The 8,990-nt window shown below is 47.2% G+C and overlaps 1 pseudogene; it reads left to right on the top strand.

Moving 5' to 3' along the window:
- The first annotated feature begins 7,163 nt into the window (after positions 1-7,163).
- LOC146177545 (uncharacterized) lies at positions 7,164-8,735 on the top strand (annotated as a pseudogene).
- The last annotated feature ends 255 nt before the right edge of the window (positions 8,736-8,990 follow it).

The following is an 8,990-nucleotide window of genomic DNA, read 5'->3' as shown; positions in this document are numbered from 1 at the left end:
GCATTGTTTTTTGAACATGCATGTTTCTTATCTTGTTACGTTTTGTGGCAGGCACTTCAAGCACTTTCCATGCCTCGGCTGTGATCATTGAGATAATTAGCCCGCTAAAACAGCAGTACTGTTTGCGCTTTTTGCGACATGCATTTTTTATGGTTGGGCTTTATTGCTGTATTTGCTTGGTTGATGCAATAAACAATGAATATGAGAACCATAACTGTTGACTTGGTACACTCCCTTGCGAACTGGGCACGGCTACAGGTTGCACCAGTGTTTTGGGACTACACCTTACGGTGCTGCAGGACAAGTGCATGGCCAAAGTACTTGCATGACTTGCAGCAGTATTTGCATTATGAATTGCATGCTTGGTCAGTGTTTGAAAGTGTTGCTGAATTCCAAGGGGATGCCGCCACCTTTTACTACCGCTTTCAATGTGCTGGACCAACTGTTTATAAATAAAGGCGTAAACAACAGAAACTTGACGTCTTTTAGATGGCAAAGGTTGGCGCGCGCTGAAAGGCAACAACCTTCAAAAGTTGCAGACTCGTCAATGTAACGCGGCGGTTTAAAAAAAGCTTGTTTATAAAGTAAACGTATGCGTGACGTCATTCCACGTCATGGCTCCCCAATTTTAATTCGTTGCTGTAGCCCATGAGTCGCCATGTTTTGTACGTGTGGGCGTCTATGGAGCTTCGCTACCATAGTACATATACCTTGCATCGGGCGCCGGAAGCAGCTCGCGCAGGCGCAGACGTTCGATGGGCGGAGTCAGCCACGTTGTCTGCTACGACGCTCTGTGCTCGCCTGTAACTGCGCCCCTCGGCGGGAGTGCGCGGTGTTCGTTGTTTTGCTGGAACTAAGCCCATATGCTGCACTAAAGTTTTGCGACGCCAGCCTCTGGGCCTTCATCGCAAATAAATTGCTTGCAGAGACTTCCCTTCAGAACATGTGTCATCATCATCATCAGCGTGACTATATCTACTGCAGGGCGAAGGCCTCTCCCATATTTCTCCAATGAACCCGGGTCTGTGCTAGCTGCATCCACGTGACCCCTGCGAACTTTTTTACCTCATCCGCCCACCTAACTTTCTGCCATCACCTGCTACGCTTTCCTTCCTTTGGAATCCAGTTTGTTACCCTCAGCGACCATCAGTTATCCTTTCTTCGCACTACGTGTCCCGCCCATGCCATTTCTTCTTCTTGATTTCCACTAGAATGTCAGTAACTTGAGTTATTTCTCTGACCAAATATGCACGCTTCTTATCTCTTAATGTTACCCCTACCATTTTTTGTTCATTACCCTCTGCGTTGTCCTCGACACAAGTAAAACCCTCTTGGCTAGCCTCCACGTTTCAGCCCCATAGGTGGGTACAGGTAAGGTGCAACTGTTGTATACTTTCCTCTTGAGCGATACCGGTAAGCTGCTAGTCATAATCTTCGAGTACTTACCAAATGCGCTTCATCCCAATCTTATTCTTATTTCCTTTTCATGGTCCGGATCTGCGGTTACTACCTGTACTAAGTCGACATATTCGCCTACTACATCCAGTGCTTCGCTACCTAATGTAAACTGCTGTTCCTTCCCGAGGATGTTGAACATTACCTTAGTCTTCTGCATATTGATTGCCAAGCCTACCTTTCTACGTTTCCTGTCTAGGTCATCAATCATTATTTGCAGTTCATCCCCCGAGTTACTTAGCAAGGCAATGCCATCTACAAATCGCAGATTACAGGTACTCTCCATCTACCATTATCCCTAACTGCTCCCATTTCAAGTCTCTGAATACTTCCTCTAAACAAGCTGTAAATAGTACTGGGGAGGTCGTGTCGCCTTGCCTAACACGTTTCTTTGTGCGAACGTTGTTACTTTCTTTATGCAGAACTATGGTTGCTGTGCAGTCACTATATATATCTTCCAGCACTTTCACGTACGACTCGTCTAACCTCTGATTTCGCAATGCCTGCATCACCGCCGAGGTTTCAACTAAATCAAATGCTTTTTAGCAATCAATGAATGCTATGTATAAGGGCTGGTTATATTCCGAGCATTTTTCAATCACCTGATTGATGGTATGGATATGATCGATAGTAGAGTACCGTTTCCGAAACCCTGCTTGATCCTTTGCTTGGTTGCAGTCTAAGGTTTTCCTGCATCTATTAGCGATTACTTTAGTAAATACCTTATACGTAACAGACAGTAAGCTGATTGGTCTAATTTTTAAGGTCCTTGGTGTCCTCTGTCTTATGAATGATTATAATGTTTGCATTCTTCCATGGTTCCGGTACCGTCGATGACACCAGGCACTGCGTATACAGGGTGGCCAGTATTTCTAGCACTATATCACCCCGTCCTTCAACAAATGTATAGTTATCCGATCCTCTCCAGCTGCTTTCCCACTTTTCATAGTTTCTAATGCTTTCTTGACCTCGTCATTCGTCACTGCTGGAATGTCTGCTTTTTCTCCCTACCGCTAATCTCAATACAGTCCTGACTACTTTGGCTACTGTAGAGGTCAGTATAGAACTCCTTGGCTACTTTGACTATCTTGTTCCTATTCGTGATAACGTTGCTCGCCTTGTCCCTTGACGCATACATCTGGTTTTTGCCTATGCACAATTTCTTCACTGATTTAAGGCTTCCCCCGTTCTTTACAGCATGCTCACTTTTCTCCATGTTATACTTCCTTGTATTGGCCACCTCGCGCTTATTATTTCGCTTTGATATTTCGGCCAATTCTATCCAGTCGGCGTGCTTTAGTCAGGATTGTTACCTACTCTAGCATTGCTCTAATTAGCATTCCCTCTAAGCCACAAAACAAGACCGAAATTCAGTGTGCACTGAATACGTGAAATCAGACCACGTCAATTTGATTGCTGACCGTAAGGCGGCAATATTTCTAAATTTATTTCGACGGTTACCAAAACAAGCGATGTGACGCCAGGCGCGAGGGCACTAGGATATTTAATTCACACCACAGCAGGTCGCAGAGAGATGAATTAAAGCTACGTAAGCAATGGCAAAGCCTGAAGCAGCAGCTCAAGGCCACCCTTAAATAACCCCGCAAGATACATCACGAGACACGTGAGTATTGTTTCTTCATATCCCTTGCTGACCAGAACGGGTACAGACATGCAGTCTGTAAGCAACTTGCGTCGGTTTAGCCACGAAGTGGAAGCCCTCAAAACCATTACAAAGAAAACTGACTTGCCCCCAAAACTACATCAAACATTCGTATTGTGCAACTCTGCATGTTTATCGGCAGACTCCCTTCGGCATTCTCTGGTACTGCAGGCGACTTCTATCACAAACGTTTGCGTTTCGAACAAAAAAATAGTAAATGATTGAGATTTGAACCCGTAAACCTATAATGTCGGCTAATCAACCCTAGTTAGCGTAATGGAATGTAGTCCACTTTTGATGAACCCCTGATTACTTTTAATACGCCGTAATCAAAATTGCTACACCCGATGCCATCGTAATCCTTTTATTTATTTATTCACGTACCCTAAAGGCCCTCCGAAGAGAGTGCTACATAATTATTAGTTCAAATTCAAATGATCAGAAAAGAGAGAAACAGAATGCGAGCACCATTGCTTGTTAATTCGCCACAATTAAGCAGACAAGAACGGTTAAGAGTGTGGCAATATAGTCCAATATATAATTACTATGTCAGTGAAATGCTTCTTAATGTATAGGCTAGGTCGAGCAGACAACTTTGCTTCAGCCATCTGTTCCTCCTCCATCTCCTTTCCATGTCAACAACTGTTGCTCATCTAGCCTGTGATAATACAACCATTTCTATGACTACAGGAGTTGTCAGCATAACAGCAATGTGGTATGTGTACTTTTGAAGCTACAGCAGTTGCCCTGGTCGTGTTTAGTTCTGATAAAAAGAATGCTTCTTTTCTTAGAGTTGAATATAATTCTTGTCTGTTATAGGTATTGCATGTGCAGAGGTATTGAGTACAACTGCAACCTGGTGTATATATATATATATATATATATATATATTGTAGTGTGGTAATATTCATCGTTATTGCCACTGACATGCATCGCGTGCTGGCGCTCTCGAGAACGAAGAAGTCGGTCGTTGTCTTCGTCATTCGATACGCATGACGCTCCGCTGCGAATTCATCCTGAGCCGCTGAATCCCTCTGCGTGGACTGAATAAACACACCCTCTACAATTGGTGGAGGTGCTTCTGGGTAGATTCCCGTCCACCATGGAACTAAGAAGCCGCTCTTCTACAGAACTTCACTTCTACCTTCGATCTTCCTCACACTGCTCTGGGTCGCACGTCTGTCGTTACGCACACAATCGACACTGGTACAAACGCACCTTTACGACAGCGTCCAGATCGCGTGTCAGCCTCTGAGCGCCAGGGCATTGCTGATAACGTGGACGACATGCTTCGCCGGGGCGTCATACAGCCATCTAACAGTCCATGGGCTTCTCCGGTTGTTTTGGTCACCAAGAAAGATGGTTGCATCCGGTTTTGCGTCGATTACCGTAGACTAAACAAGATCACGCGCAAAGATGTCTATCCTCTGCCGCAAATCGACGACGCCTTGGACTGTTTACAGGGAGCCGAGTATTTCTCCTCATTGGATTTGCGCTGGCTACTGGCAGGTACCGATGGCTGATGATGACCGCTCGAAAACTGCCTTTATAACACCGGACGGCTTATACGAGTTCAACGTTGTGTCCTTAGGCCTTTGCAATGCCCCAGCGCCTCATGGACACGGTTCTTCGTGGACTCAAGTGGCAGACCTGTCTTTGTTGTCTAGATGACATCGTAGTTTTTTCCACCGACTTTTCTTCTCACATTCTCCGCCTAAAGCAGTTCCTCACGTGTCTCGCCGACGCTGGGCTTCAATTGAATTTGAAGAAGTGCCGCTTTGCCGCTCGAAAACTCACAATTCTAGGCCACGTAGTCTCTAAGGACGGCATTCTTCCTGATCCCACCAAACTTCGCGCAGTTGCAGTGTTTCCGAAGCTAACCCCCCTGAAGCAGCTCCGGAGCTTTATCGGCCTCTGCTACTACTTTCGACGCTTCATCTTAAACTTCGCCTCTATCATCGCTCCTCTGACCCAGCTCCTTGCCGGTAGCTCCGACCTTTCCTCCTGGACTCCAGTCTGCGACAAAGCCTTTACACTTTAAGCCGCCTTTTGGTTTCGCCTCCCATTCTACGCCACTTTGATCCGACTGCGCCTACGGAGATCCACACTGATGCCAGCGTATTGGGCTTGGTGCCGTCCTTACCCAACGTAAGCCTGGTTTCAGCGAGTACGTTGTGGCATACGCCAGCCGAACACTGACGAAAGCAGAGTCTAATTATTCAGTCACAGAAAGGGAATGTTTGGCCATTATTTGGGCCATCGGGAAATTTCGTCCCTGTGTGTATGGCCGACCGTTTTATGTTGTGACCGATCACCACGCTTTGTGCTGGCTTGCCTCTCTGAAACACCCATGTGGTCGCCTTGCTCGCTGGGCTCTCCGTCTCCAGGAGTATGAAATTCATGTCATTTATCGGTCAGGTCTGAAGCATACGGACGCGGATGCTCTTTCCCGCTCGCCATTGCCAAGTGATACCTCGTCTGACCACGTCTGTGCTTAAGATTTGTCTACTCTTGCCACTATCGACATGGCTACCGAACAGCGGAATGACCCCTGGATCAGGGCACTTTTAAATTTTCTCTCAAGTCCTACTCCCGTTCATTATTCTAAAGCGCTTGTCCGGCAAACCCACCACTTCTCCATTCGTGACGGTCTTCTCTATCGCCGCGATTATTTGCTTGATGGACGGAAGTGGCTTCTAGTTATCCCGCGTCATCTCCGCGCCGAAATTTGTGCTGCGTACCATGAAGACCCACAGTGTGCTCACGGTGGCGTATTGAAAACCTACACGCGCCTACGTCTGCGGTTTTACTGGCGTGGAATGCACCGCTTTGTTCGACTTTTCGTGCGCGCTTGCGAATCATGTCAACGCCGAAAAACTCCTCAGAAGTCTCCTATTTCATTGCAGCCGTTACCCTGTCCTGCTCGTCCGTTTGACCACGTTGCCATAGATCTCTATGGCCCTCTTCCTACTACTCCCGCTGGAAACCGGTGGATTATCGTGGCAGTAGACCATCTTACTCGCTACACTGAAACATCACCGTTATCCTCTGCCTCAGCAAGAGACGTTGCTTTGTTCCTTCTCCACAACTTGATTCTTCGCCACGGGACTCCGAAGGAGCTACTCAGTGACCGCGGACGCGTTTTCTTGTCCGACGCTCTTGAAGCCCTACTGAAAGAATGCCGCATCATTCATCGCACCGCTACTTCTTACCACCCTCAAACGAATGGCATGACAGAATGTTTCAACCGTACTCTGAGTGACATGTTGGCCATGTACGTTAACGATGCTCATTCCAACTGGGATCAAGTTCTTTCCTTTGTAACTTACGCGTATAACACTGCGATACAGACCACCACTGGATTCTCTCCCTTCTTTCTTCTTTACGGGCGCGAGCTAACCTGCACAATGGACGCGCTTTTGCCCTACCGCCCTGATGTTTCTGGATCAACGCCACTCTCGGACGCCGCCCAGTACGCAGAAGAATGCCGCCAGCTAGCTCGCTCGCATACAGAGGAAAACCAGTGGCAACAAAAACACCATCGTGACACTGGCGAAGCTCCTTCTTATGCACCCAACTCCTTGGTGTGGCTCTAGGTTCCTGCCACAACCGCCGACCTTTCAAAGAAGCTTCTTGCTCGGTATTACGGTCCATACCGAGTCCTTCAAAAACATCTCCCGTCAACAACGTATTGAGCCCGTTACGACCTCTGCGGACTTGCGTCGCCGTGGACGCGAAATAGTTCATGTGGACTGAATCAAGCCATACTACGATCCGTCTGTCCTTTCGGCTCCATGAGTCGCCAGGATGGCTCCTTCTCTGCCCGGGGGGAAACTGTAGTGTGGTAATCTTCATCGTTATTGCCACTGACATGCATCGCGTGCTGGCGCTCTCGAGGACGAAGAAGTTGGTCGTTGTCTTCGTGATTCGATACGCTTGACGCTCCGCAGCGAATTCATCCTGAGCAGCTGAATCCCTCTGCGTGGACTCAATTTGAAAATGGAATTTGAATGGAAAAGGGCACGGCAGCAGGCCTTGTACGCAGATGGCTCATCCGTTCGTCTTCTTTCAGCAGATCATCGCCACCCTGCTGCTGATACCAGCGGGACATCAAGAAGTATATCAGCCTTTCGTGATCTACCACGCGCATGTGCTACAGAACAGCAGCTTTTTGCCGTCTCCTATCTTGCATCCCGCGGAGGGAACCAAACATCGTCTACTTCCAGCGACAGGACACTCTTCAAGCCATCCACCGCGGCGCTTTACACTTCTCGGGACATAAAAGCTGACAGCGAGCTACCAGCTACCAAAGGGCACGGCAGCAGGGCTTGTACGCAGATGGCTCATCCGTTCGTCTTCTCTCCGCAGATCATCGCCAGCCTGCTGCTGATACCAGCGGTACATCAAGAAGTATACAGCCTCTCGATCTACCGCGCGCATGTGCTACAGAACAGCAGCTTTTTGCCGTCTGCTCTCTTGCATCCCGCGGATGGGAACCCAACATCGTCTACTTCCAGCGACAGGACACTCTTCAAGCCATCCACCGCGGCGCTTCACACTTCTCGGGACATAAAAGCCGACAGCGAGCTACCAGTTACCAAAGGGCACGGCAGCAGGGCTTGTACGCAGATGGCTCATCCGTTCGTCTTCTTTCCGCAGGTAAGAAGGCGCTATGGAAAATGTTTTCGCTCCAGTGAGCGTTGTCTCGTCCTGCTGCCGTGCCCTACGGTACTTCTAGGTTCTCTCAGTGACATAGTGTATCTTGCAAATTTACTATTGCTTTCCGGTGATGTAGAGACCAATCCCGGTCCCGACTTGTCAGATCTTGCCGAACAACTTACTCAAAACGCCGCAGACATAAAGACAATAAAAGAAGAACGACTGACATCTATCGATAATAAACTAGAACAGTTGGCATGCCTTGAAAAGAATGTTTCAGCCTGCACTGAACAAGTCGCTAGCTTGCAAGAAATTGTAACTTCCTTAGAGCTAAGATAAGACGATCTAGAGGATCGGTCTAGAAGATCGAACCTTATGTGTACGGCATACCGGAAGACGAGGAAGAAAATTACGAATCACTGGAACACGCAGTTAATGAAAATGTCATTAAGCATACCTTGCAACTAGAGGAAGTGGCTATTGAACGTATACATAGGCTAGGAAAACCAATGGCAAACAAACTAGGCCAGTAATCTTTAAATTGTTAGACTTCCGAGAGAAAACTAAAATTTTGCACAACTGTCGCAAACTCAAAGATACTGCCTACACGATCAGCGAGGACTTTTCACCGCGTGTTCGAAACATTAGGAAGAAGTTGTGGGAATATGGAAAACCAAGGAAGGATTCCGGTGGTAAGGTGTCATTGGTGTACGACAAACTAAAGATTAATAGTTGTCTTTATTTTTGGGACTAGGAAAAGAATGACGTGTCACCCGTAACTTCAAATTCAAACATCACAAAAAATCAGGACATCGGTGCACGGACCCTCCGTCCGCACCACACACAACGTCCAAAATAAGCTTCATTAATATTAATGCTCGAGGTGTCATTGGTAAACTCGGTCCCCTCGAATCAATATTAATAGCTTACGAACCGGCATTTATAGGCATAACAGAAACCTGGCTAAACAAAGACATCAAAGGTTTAGAAATTACTTCCGCAAACTACGTCATTGTTCGCTAAGATCGATTAACTCGAGGCGGAGGCGTTGCTTTACTGCTAAAAAAAGAAATCCCTTTCATTACACTGCCTCAGGTCGAAGGAGTTGAAGCCGTTTTTTGCACACTTTGCCTTACTACTAGCATCTTCATTGTGGGATGCATTTACCGTAGTCCTTCCTCTGATTTGAATGTTCTACAATCATTGCACGTGT

The sequence above is a fragment of the Amblyomma maculatum genome, chromosome 10, assembly GCF_055883805.1.
Source record: "Amblyomma maculatum isolate TAMU_Amacu chromosome 10, ASM5588380v1, whole genome shotgun sequence".
Classification (NCBI taxonomy): domain Eukaryota; kingdom Metazoa; phylum Arthropoda; class Arachnida; order Ixodida; family Ixodidae; genus Amblyomma; species Amblyomma maculatum.
This window is presented reverse-complemented; position numbering and strand designations above follow the sequence as displayed.